Source organism: Odocoileus virginianus, chromosome X, assembly GCF_023699985.2.
Source record: "Odocoileus virginianus isolate 20LAN1187 ecotype Illinois chromosome X, Ovbor_1.2, whole genome shotgun sequence".
Lineage (NCBI taxonomy): Eukaryota > Metazoa > Chordata > Mammalia > Artiodactyla > Cervidae > Odocoileus > Odocoileus virginianus.
The window spans coordinates 20,016,789-20,029,422 of record NC_069708.1 but is presented as its reverse complement, the minus strand read 5'-3'; the positions used below and the strand labels follow the sequence as shown (position 1 = coordinate 20,029,422).

General features: G+C 39.9%; 1 protein-coding gene across 2 annotated transcripts in view; it reads left to right on the top strand.

The window, feature by feature from the left end:
- The window catches only part of MTMR8 (myotubularin related protein 8), a 248,952-nt gene that overhangs the window by 4,624 nt on the left and 231,694 nt on the right, over window positions 1–12,634 (top strand). The window lies entirely within an intron of this gene.

Genomic DNA, 12,634 nt, shown 5'->3' with positions numbered 1-12,634 from the left:
TAATTGCTAGTTGTAGCAGCTAAAACAAAGGGCCCATTTATTTTTATAGGAGTATAATCGCTTTACAATATTATGTTAGTTTCTGCTGCACAATGAAGTGAATCAACCGTATTTATACCTATATCCTCTCCCTCTTGGACCTTCCTCCCACCGCCCCCCCATCCCACCAATCTAGGTTATCACAGAGCACTGAGCTGAACTCTCTTTGCTACACTGCAGGTTCCCACTAGCTATCGATTTTGCACATGGTAGTACATTTATGTCAAACCTAATCTTCCAGATCATCCCAGCCTCACCTTTCTGCCTGTGTCCACATGTCCATTCCCTACATATGCCTCTTTATTCCTTCCCTGGACCTAAGTTTATTGGTGCGATTTCTCTAGAGTCCACATACATGTGTTAATATATGACACTTTTTCTCTTTCTGACTTACTGCACTCTGTATGATAGAATCTAGGTTCATCCACATCTCTACAAATGATCCAATTTTATTTCTTTTTATGGGGGACTAATATTCCAATGTGGATATGTACCATAACTTCTTTATTCATTTATCTATTGATGGGCACTTAGATTGTTTCCATGTCCTGACTGCTGTAAATAGAGCTACAATGAACACTGGGGTACATGTGTCTTTTTGAATTATGGTTTTTCTTAGGGTACATCCCCAGTAGTGGAATTGCTAGATTGTATGGTAGTTCTATGTTTAGTTTTTTAAGGAACCTCCATACTGTTCTCCATAGAGGCTGTATCAATTTACATTCTCACCTACAGTGCAAGAGGATTCCCTTTTCTCCTCACCATTTCCAGCATTTGCTGTTTGTAGATTTTTTTGATGATGACAGTTCTGGCTGGTGTGACATAAAACCTCATGGTAGTTTATATATATATGTGTGTGTGTGTGTGTGTGTGTGTGTGTATTTCTTTTTGGTTGTGCTGGGTTTTCATCGCTGCATGCAGACTTTCTCTAGTTGTAGTGAATGGGGGCTACTCTTTGTTGTGGTGTACGGGCTTCTCATTGCAGTGGCTTCTCTTGTGGAACACAGATTCTAGGCACACGGACTTAAGTAGTTGCAGTACGTGGGCTCAGTAGTTGTGGTTCTTGGGCTCTACAGTGGGAGTTCAATCGTTGTGGTACATGGCCTTTAGGTGCTCCATGGTGTGTGGAATTCTTCTGTGGCAGGGATTGAACTGATGTCCTCTGCATTAGCAGGTGGTTTCCCATCCATTGTACCAACAGGGAAGTCTCTCATTGTAGATTTGATTTGCATTTATCTAATAATTAGTGATGTCGAATATCTTTTCATTTGCTTCTAGGCCATCTGTATGTCATCTTAGGAGAAATGTCTATTTGTGTCTTCTGCCCATTTTTTCATTGGGCTGTTTTTTTGTTTTTTTTTTTTGACATTGAGCTGCATGAGTTGTTTGTATATTTTAGAAGTTAATTCCTTATCCATTGTTTTGTTTGCAAATATATTTTCTGATTCTGAGGGTTGTCTTCTTGTCTTCTTTATGGTTTCCTTGGCTGTGCAAAATATATTAATTAGGTCCCATTTGCTTATTTTTGTTTTTCTTTTTCTTTTTTGAGGGTTTTAAATTTATGTATTTTAATTGGAAGATGATTACTTTACAATATTGTGATTGCTCTAGGAGATGAGTCAAAAAAATATCTTGCTGTGATTTATGTCAGAGTTTTTCCCTATGTTTTCCTCTAAGTGCTTTTTTTTTTCATTTATTTTTATTAGTTGGAGGTTAATTACTTTACAGTATTGTAGTGGGTTTTGTCATACATTGACATGAATCAGCCATGGAGTTACATGTATTCCCCATCCCGATCCCCCCTCCCACCTCCCTCTCCACCCGATTCCTCTGGGTCTTCCCAGTGCACCAGGCCTGAGCACTTGTCTCATGCATCCAACCTGGGCTGGTAGACGAATGGATAAGGAAGCTGTGGTACATATACACCATGGAATATTACTCAGCCATTAAAAATAATTCATTTGAATCAGTTCTAATGAGATGGATGAAACTGGAGCCCATTATACAGAGTGAAGTAAGCCAGAAAGATAAAGAAGATTACAGCATACTAACACACATATATGGAATTTAGAAAGATGGTCATGATAACCTCTAAGTGTTTTATAGTGTTCACCATATATTTAGATCTTTAAACCATTTTGTGTTTATTTTTATGTACAGTGTTAGGTAATGTTCTAATTTCATTCTTTTACATGTAGCTGGCCAGTTTTCCCAGCACTGAATAGGCTGTCTTTTCTCCTTTGTATGTTCTTGCCTCCTTTGTCATAGATTAGATGGCCATAGGTGTGTGAGTTTATCTCTGGGCTTTCTGTCCTGTACCACTGATCTATATTTCTGCTTTTGTGCCAAAACCATATTGTCTTGATTAATACAGCTTTATAGTATAGTCTGAAGTCAGGGAGCATAATTCCTCTAGCTCCATTTTTCTTTCTCAAGATTGTTTTATTAGTGGCTTTTGTGTTTTCATACAAATTGTAATTTTTTTTTAATTCTATGAAAAATGCCTTTGGTAATTTGATAGAGATCTCATTGAATCTATAGATTGCTTTGGGCAGTATAGTCATTTTCAAATATTGCTTCTTCCCATCCAAGAACATGGTGTATCTCTTCATCTGTTTGTGTTATCTTTGATTTCTTTCATTGGTGTTTTATAGTTTGGAGTACAGATGTTTTGGCTCATTAGGTAGGTTTATCCCTAGGTATTTTTTCCTTTTTGTTGCAATAGTAAATGGGGTTGTTTCCCTAATTTCCCTTTCTGATCTTTCATTGTTAGTCTATAGGAAGGCAAGAGATCTCTATGCATTAATTTTGTATCCTGCAACTTTTCCAAATTCATTGATTAACTCTAGTAGTTTTCTGGTGACATCTTTAAACTTTTCTATGTATAGTATTGTGTCATCTACAAACAGTGACAGTTTGACTTCTTTTCCAATTTGGATTCCTTTCATTTGTTTTTCTTCTCTGATTGCCATGGTTAGGGCTTCCAAAACTATGTTGAATAATAGTGACGAGAGTGCATATCCTTGTCTTGTTCCTGATCTTAGAGGAAATGCTTTCAGTTTTTCAGCTTTGAGAATGATGTTTACTGTGTTTGCCATATGTGGTCATTATTACATGGAGGCAGATTCCCTCTATGCTCAATTTCTAGAAAGTTTTATCATAAATGGGTGTTGAATTTGTTAAAAGCTTTTTCTGCATCTATTGGGATCATCATATGGTTTCTGTTCTTTAATTTGTTAATATAGTGTATCACATGGATTAATTTGCATATATTGAAAAATCTTCACATCACTGGGATAAATCTCACTTGATCATGTTGTATGATCTTTTTAATGTGTTGTTGGATTCTGTTATTATTTAGTTGAGGATTTTTAGCATCTATATTTATCAGTGATATTGGTCTGTAACTTTCTTTGTGATGTCTTTTTCTGGTTTTGTTATCAGGGTGATGGTGGCCTTGTAGAATGAGCTTGGGAGTTTTCCCCCTTCTGTAATTATTTGGAAGAGTTTGAGAGGTTAGGTGTTATTTCTTCTCTAAATGTTTGATAGAATTTGCTTGTTAAGTCCTCTGGTTCTGGGCTTTTGTTTGTTGGAAGATTTTAAATTACACTTTCAATTTCATTATGTTTTATTGGTTTGTTTATATCTTCTAATTCTTCCTGATTCAGTCTTTGACAGTTGTACCTTTCTTAGAATTTGTTCATTTCTTCCAGGTTGTCCATTTTGTTGTCATTTAGTTGCTTATGAATAGTATCTTATGATCCTTAGTATTTCTGTGGTTTCAGTTGTAACTTCTTTTTCATTTCTAATTTTACTGATTTGAATTCTCCCCCCTTCTTGATGATTCTGTGTCAAGTTTTATTAATTTTATCTTAAAGAATCAGCTTTTAGTTTTATTCATCTTTGGTATTATCTTTATTTCTATTTCACTTATTTCTGCTATGATCTTTATTAATTCTTTCCTTCTACTAATTTTGGAGTATTTTTTGTTGTTCTTCTTTCTCTAGTGGCTTCAAATGTAAGGTTAATATTGTTTATATGATGTTTTACTTATTTTTTGGGGTGAGATTAAATTGCTATAAACTTCCCTCTTAGAACTGCTTTTGCTCCATCCCATAGGTTTTGGGTTGTCATGGTTTCATTATCATTTGTTTTAATGTACTTTTAATTTTCTCTGATTTTTTTAGTGATCTCTTGGATATTCAGCAGCACAGTGTTACAAACTTCCATGTGTTTATATTTTCTTCAGTTTTTTCCCTCTGTGATTGATTTCTAATTTCATAGCATTGTGGTTAGAAAAGAGTCTTGATACAATTTCAATTTTCTTAAATTTTCTAAGGCTTGGTTTTTGACCTATGATATGATCTATCCTGGAGAATGTTCCATGGGCACTTGAGAAGAAAGTGTATTCTTCTGCTTTTGGGTGGATTGTCCTATAAATATCAATTAAATTTTTCTGGTCCATTGTGTCATTTAAAGCTTCTGTTTTCTTATTAATTTTATGTCTGGATGATCTGGGTGGTAAATTCCCCCACTATTATCATGTTACTGTCAATTTCCCCTTTTACAACTGTTAGCATTTTCCTTGTGTATTGAGGTGCTCCTATGCTGGGTGCGTAAATATTTAAAACTACTATATCTCCTTCTTAGATTGATCCCTTGATCATTATGTAGTGTCCTTCCTTATTTGTTGTAATAATCTTATATTTTAAAGTGTATTTTAACTAAGAGAATTGCTACTTCAGATTTCTTTTGATTTACATGGAGTATCTTTTTCCATCCTGTCACATTCTGTCCTAGGTCTGAAGTTGGTCTCTTGTAGACAGCATCCATTCAGCCAGTCTTTGTCTTTTTGTTGGAGCATTTAATGCATTTACATTTAAGGTAATTATTGATATGTAAGTTTCTATTACCGTTTTTATAACTGTTCTGGGTTTGTTTTTGTAGGTGGTTTTCTTCTCTTTTGCTTCCTGTTTATGGAAGTTCCTTTAGCATTTGTTGTGAATCTGGTCTGGTGGTGACGAATTCTCTTAGCTTTTGCTTCTCTGTAATGCTTTTGATTTCTCTGTTGAATCTGAATGAGATCCTTGTTGGGTAGAATAATCTTGGTTGTAGGTTTTTCTCTTTCATCACTTTAAATATATCCTGCCACTCCCTTCTGGCCTGCAGAGTTTCTGCTGAGAAATCAGCTAACCTTATGGGGATTCCTTTGTATGTTATTATTATTTTTTTTTTAGCTTTTCCCTTGTTGCTTTTAACATTTTTTCTTTGTATTTAGTTTTTGTTAGTTTGATTATGTGTCTTCTTGTGTTTCTCCTAGGGTTTATCCTGTGTGGGACTCTGCTTTTTCTGTATTTGGGAGGGTATTGTCTTTCCCATGTTAGGGAATGTTTTGGCGGTAAACTCTTCAAATATTTTCTCGATCCTTTCCCTTTCTTGTCTTCTTCTGGGACCCCTATAATTTGAATGTTGGTGTGTTTAATGTTGTCCCACAGATGTCTGTGAGACTGTCTTCAATTTTCTTCATTCTTTTTTCTTTATTTTGCTCCTTGGAAGTTTTTACCACTATTCTCTCTTTCAGTTCACTTATTCATTCTTCTGCTTCAATTAAGCTGCTATTGATTCCTTCTAGTGTATTTTTTTTTTCATTTCAGCTACTGGGTTGTTTGCCTTCCCAGGTAGCTCAGTGGTAAAACATCTGCCTGTCAGTGCAGGAGCTGCAGGGGCTTCAGGTTTGATCCCTTGGTCAGGAAGATCCCTTGCAGAAGGAAATGACAATCCACTCCAGTATTCTTGCTTGATAAAATCCCATGAACAGAGGAGCCTGGCAAGCTACAGTCCATGGGGTCTCAAAGAGTCAGACATGACTGAGTGACTCAGCTTGCCCACATTGAGTTGTTTATCACTGCTTGTTTGTTCTTTAGTTCTTCTTGGCTCTTGTTAAACATTTGTTGAATTTTCTTGATCTGTTGCCTCCATTCTATTTCTGAGATTATGGATCATCATCAATCATCATTCTGAATTCTTTTTCAGGTAGGTTGGATATTTCCTCTTCATTTATTTGGTCTTGTAGGTTTTTACCTTGTTCCTTCGTCTGTAACCTATTTTTTGTTGTCTCATTTTGTTGTTGTTGCTGTTTGCTTTTTGATGGATAGGGCTGTGTTCCTGTCTTACTGGTTTGGCCTGAGACATTTAGCATTAGAGTTTTCAGGTGGTTGCGTAGAGCCAGGTCTCAGTGCTGAGATGAGAACCTCCAGGAAAACTCATGGTAATTAATAATCCCTGGGGTCTGAGGTTCTCAATTCGTCCAGTGGCTTGGAGTCAGTTCTCCCACCACAGGAGCTTAGGCCTGACTCTTGGCCTGGAAACAAAGATTCCACAAGCTATGTAGTGCAGAAGAAAAAGAGCCAATCAATAACAAAGAATAAAAAACATAATTAGAAAAATAAAGAATATATATGAGAAGAAAAATATAAATGAAACAGCAACAAGCACACAGCAGCAATAAATAAATAAATATTTTTTTTAAAGGGCCAGAAAAGGCCTTGACTGTGGGGTGGTGGTGCTTATGCAGGAGTGGAGTCTGGGCGTGGGGACTGGGGCTTAGGGGGTTGTCTAGGTTCAGAACCAGTGCTGCAGAAAAAGGTCCTATGGTGGCTTTTGGGGGTGTGGCTTAGTCTCAGCACAGTTGGAGGGGGCCTTAGAGGGTAGAGGTTTAGGACAGGGACCCCAGCAGACTTGCTTGGGCCTGAGCAGGTAGGGGAAATACTGGCTGCTCCCCTCCAATCCCCGAAAAGTCTTTCCTAGTTCTTGCTGATCCCATCAGTATGGGTGGGGCACTGTCAGTGTGGGAGCCCCTCCCCTCCGCCAGCCATCCCTTAAAGGCACCCTTCTGTCTCTCTTCTAGTTTTTTTTTACCCCATTACCCCCTTGCCTCCTTAGATGTGGGGTATCTCCTCTTGGCCACTCACCACTCCAGCGCCGCACAGCCACCAAGGTCAGGAGCAGGGACCAGGAGGAGATACCCCATATCCAAAGTCAGGAGCAAGGGCTGTGAAGAGATACCCCATGTCCAAGGTCAGAGAAACTCCAGTAAGACAGTAGTTGCTGAGAGAGGGCATCAGAGGGCAGACAGAAATCACAATCACAGAAAACTAACCAATCTAATCATATGGACCACAGCCTTGTCTAATTCAATGAAACTATGAGCCATGCCATGTAGGGCCATCCAAGATAGACGGGTCATGATGGAGAGTTCATACAAAATGTGGTCCACTGGAGAAGGGAATGGCAAACCACTTCAGTATTCTGGCCTTGAGAACCCCATGAGTAGTATGAAAAGGCAAAAAGATAGGACACTGAAAGATGAACTCCCTAGGTCAGTAGGTGCCCAACATGTTACTGGAGATCAGTGGAGAAATAATTCCAGAAAGAATGGAGTGACAGAGCCAAAGCAAAGACAGCATCCTGTTGTGGGTGTGGCTGGTGATGGAAGCAAGGTCCAATGCTGTAAGAGCAATATTGCATAGGAACCTGGAATTTTAGGCCCATGAATCAAGGCAAATTGGAAGTGGTCGAACAGGAGATGGCAAGAGTGAATGTCGACATTCTAGGAATCAGCAAATTAAAATGGATTGGAAACGGTGAATTTAACTCAGATGACCACCATATCTACTACTGTGGGCAAGAATCCCTTAGAAGAAGTGGAGTAGCCATCATAATCAACAAAAGAGTCTGACTTTCAGTACTTGGATGCAATCTCAGGAATGACAGAATGATCTCTGTTCATTTCCAAGGCAAACCATTCAATGTCACGGTAATCCAAGTCTATGCCCCGACCAGTAATGCTGAAGAAGCTGAAGTTGAACGTTTCTATGAACACCTACAAGACCTTTTAGAACTAATATCCACAATAGATATCCTTTTCATTATAGGGAATGGGAATGCAAAAGTAGGAAGTCAAGAAACACCTGGAGTAACAGGCAAATTTGGCCTTGGAGTACAGAATGAAGCAGGGCAAAGGCTCATAGAGTTTTACGAAGAGAATGCACTGGTCATAGCAAACACCCTCTTCCAACAACACAAGAGAAGACTGCACATGGTCATCACCAGATGGTCAACACCAAAATCTGATTGATTATATTCTTTAGAGCCAAAGAAGGAGAAGCTTTATAGAGTCAGCAAAAGCAAGGCCAGGAGCTGACTGTGGCTCAGATCACGAACTCCTTATTGTCAAATTCAGACTTAAATTGAAGAAAGTAGGGAAAACCACTAGACCATTCGGGTATGACTTAAATCATATTCCCTTACGATTATACATTGGAAGTGGGAAAAATATTTAAGGGACTAGATCTGATAGAGTACCTGATGAACTATGGGTGGAGGTTCGTGACATTGTACAGGGGACAGGGATCAAAACCATACCCAAGAAAAAGAAATGCAAAAAAGCAAAATGGCTGTCTGAGGAGGCCTTACAAATAGCTGTGAAAAGAAGAGAAGCCAAAAGCAAAGGAGAAAAGGAAAGATGTACTCATTTGAATGCAGAGTTCCAAAGAATAGCAAGGAAAGATAAGAAAGCCTTCCTCAGTGATCAGTGCAAAGAAATCAAGGAAAACAATAGAATGGGAAAGACTAGAGATCACTTCAAGAAAGTTAGAGATACCAAGGGAACATTTCATGCAAAGATGGGCTCGATAAAGGACAGAAATGGTATGGAACTAACAGAAGCAGAAGATATTAAAAAGAGGTGGCAAGAATACACAGAATTGTACAAAAAAAAGATGTTCATGACCCAGATCATCACAATGGTGTGATCACTCACCTAGAGCCAGACTTCCTGGAATGTGAATTCAGGTGGGCCTTAGAAAGCATCACTACGAACAAAGCTAGTGGAGGTGATGGAATTCCAGTTGAGCTATTTCAAATCCTAAAAGATAATGCTGTGAAAGTGCTGCACTCAATATGCCAGCACACTTGGAAAACTCAGCAGTGGTCACAGGACTGGAAAAGGTCACTTTTCATTCCAATCCCAAAGAAAGGCAATCCCAAAGAATGTTAAAACTGCCCCACAACTGCCCTCATCTCACACGCTAGTAAAGCAATGCTCAAAATTCTCCAAGCCAGGATTCAGCAATATGTGAACTGTGAACTTCCAGATGTTCAAGCTGGTTTTAGAAAAGGCAGAGGAACCAGAGATCAGATTGCCAACAACTGCTGGATCATCAAAAAAGCAAGAGAGTTCCAGAAAAACATCTATTTCTGCTTTATTGGCTATGCCAAAGCCTTTGCCTGTGTGGATTGCAATAAACTGTGAAAAATTCTGAAAGAGATGGGAATACCAGACCACCTGACCTGCCTCTTGAGAAATCTGTTATGCAGGTCAGGAAGCAACAGTTAGAACAGGACATGGAACAACAGACTTGTTCCAAATCAGGAAAGGAGTATGTGAAGGCTGTATATTTTCACTTTGCTTATTTAACTTATATTCAGAATGCATCATGAAAAATGCTGGGCTTTATGAAGCACAAGCTGGAATCAAGATTTCCAGGAGAAATATCAGTAACCTCAGATATGCAGATGACACCACCCTTATGGCAGAAAGTAAAGAAGAAGTAAAGAGCCTCTTGATGAAATTGAAAGAGGAGAGTGAAAAAGTTGGCTTACAGCTCAACATTCAGAAAACTAAGATCATGGCATGTGGTCCCATCACTTCATGAAAAATAGATGGGGAAACAGTGGAAACAGTGGCTGACTTTATTTTGGGGGCTCCAAAATCACTGCAGATGGTGATCGCAGCCATGAAAGTAAAAGACGCTTATTCCTTGGAAGTAACGTTATGGCCAAGCAGAGACATTACTTTGCCAACAAAGGTCTGTCTAGTCAAGGCTACAATTTTTCCAGTAGTCATGTATGGATGTGAGAGTTGGGCTATAAAGAAAGCTGAGTGCCAAAGAATTGATGCTTTTGAACTGTGGTGTTGGAGAAGACTCTTGAGAGTCCCTTGGACTGCAAGGAGATCCAACCAGTCTGTCCTAAAGGAGATCAGTCCTGAGTGTTCATTGGAAGGACTGATGCTGAACCTCCAATATTTTGGCCCCCTCATAGGAAGAACTGACTAATTGGAGAAGACCCTCATGGTGTTTGTTACAACCTGATGGACTCCCAGAGTTGGTGATGGACAGGGAGGCCTGGTATGCTGCAGTCCAAGGGGTTGCAAAGAGTCGGACACAACTGAGTGACTGAACTGAACTGAACTCCCCCCTTGCCTCCAGGACCCTTGCAGCTGGAGGGGGCTCAGAAGTTGGAGGTTCAGGCTCTCCTGTTGTTGGAGTGGGCAGGGAAAGTAATAGCCATTCTCAGCCCCTTCCCTGTCTCTGGAAAGTCTCATTCCCTGCTGATCCCCTCATTGTGGGTGGGCATGGGAACCCCTCTGCTCCCTCAGCCACTCCTGAGGGACACTGGTCCCATCTCTCCTCTACTTTTCCTCTCCTGCTCCCTCCCTCCCATGCCCCCAGGACCTGTGTAACCGGAGAAGGCCTCGGAGAGCATAGGTTCATGCCTGCATCCCAGCCTGCACTCTGGTGCCTGAGTAGTTCCCTTTTGATCCAGTGATCCCCCGAAGGTCTCTTCCTGACCCTGCTGATTCTCTTGCCATGAGTTGGCCCCTCTGAACATGGGAACCCCTTCCCTCTCTCAGCCACCTTTCAGGGTCTCCAGTTCTATCTGGCTTCCACTTCTCCTCCCTCCTACCTTTCCCCTACACCCTGCCCAATTGTGTGAGGGTTCCTCTCATCTCCTTAGGTGTCTGAGGTTCCTGGCCACTGCCTGATAGGTGCCCTAGTTGTGAGGTGATACAAACTCTGTGTCCTCCTACTCAAACAGTTTCTTCTGCCCTCTAAATGGGGCATTTTTAATATCCCCCTAAGGTGAAGAAATCTGTTTCCAAAGCATTCAAAAATTTTGAGCAACTCCAGAAGCATACTTGCTCTCAGTGTAAATGTTAATGCATTTGCCAATGGCCAAAGTGCAGGTATGAGTGAGTGCATACAGTTCAGTGTGCTAGGCTGAAGAATCAAAAGGCAGATCATTGGATTCTGTTCAAGAGAAGGGAGTAGTGATAACATGTCAAGCTTTCAGATGTCCATCATTTCATAGGTAGAAGCCATCAGGTAACCAAGAAATGTTAGGGTTGTCTAAAGGTGCTTCTTATAAATCTGGGTATGGACCTAGTATATTCACATTATTTTTCAAGAAATCTCTAGAACTTTTTTTTTTTTTCTGCAACACTGAAACTTTTATTTACCAAACACTAATTTCCCCTCCTGCTTCCCTGGTGGCTCAGATAGTAAAGAATCTGCCTGCTAATGCAGGAGATACAGGTTTGATCCCTGGGTCTGGAAGATCCCCTGGAGAAGGGAATGGCTACCCATTCCAATATTATTGCCTAGAGTATTCCGTGAACAGAGGCACCTGGGGGGCTACAGTCCATGGGATTGCAAAGAGTCAGACACAACTGAGTGACTAACACTAACTAACACTTATAGTACTTTACTGTTTACAAAGTGCTTTTCAAGCCACCCCTACCTGCTCTTAAAAATTTATATGAAGCTTTCCTAAAAGCAGATAACTTTTGGCTTGACTTCCAAAAAGCTGAAAACCAAATTTAGTGTTCAGTCATATTAACTACATTAGCCCTTGCATGTAGCATTATTGCTTCCTCCTCCTTTTCATGGCTTTGATTTTTTGTTCTGATAACCTGATTGTAGATTTGTCTTTTATTATAAACCACCTCAAATTAATTTAGGAATGAGGCAAGGTCAAAATAAATTAATGTGAAACTGGTAAAGTGTTTTTCTTTATCAAGAAAATGTATTTCTAGAGATGAGGATCATACTCCTCTTCCAGTTCTCAGAAGTCTAAATTCAGTTGACTGCTTTGATCCTTTCAATCAAGGAAACTATAATGTAGTGGGAAAAAACTTGGACACAGCCAAGGTTGAATTCCAGATATATTATTTCTTAACTCTGAAAGTAAAGTCGCTCAGTCATGTCCGACTCTTTGCGACCCTGTGGACTGTAGCCTACGAGGCCCCTCTGTCCATGGCATTTACCAGGCAAGAATACTGGAGTGGGTTGCCATTTCCTTCTCCACCTTAACTCTGAGTTCTTGGCCAAATCACTGAAAAGATCTGGGTCTCAGTTTCCTCATTTGTAAAATGGAGATGATATCTACATCTTGGGACTATGATGAAGATTAAGATAAGTTATGATATGGGACTGGCAGAAATTAAATGTTCTATGACTATGTATCCCCTTCTCTATCAGAGATATAGTTTCCCAGGTGGCACTAGTGGTAAAGAACTGGCTTGCTAAAGAAATGTGGGTTCAACCTCTGGGTCAGGAAGATCCCCTGGAGGAAGGCATGGCAACCCACTCCAGTATCCTTGCCTGGAGAATCCCATGGACAGAGGAGCCTGGCAGGCTGTGGTCCATAGGGTTTCAAAGAGTTGGACATGACTGAAGTGACTTAGCAGCATATATCATATCTATATCTCCATCTCTCTCTCTCTCTCTCTCTCTCTCTCTCATATGTGTAT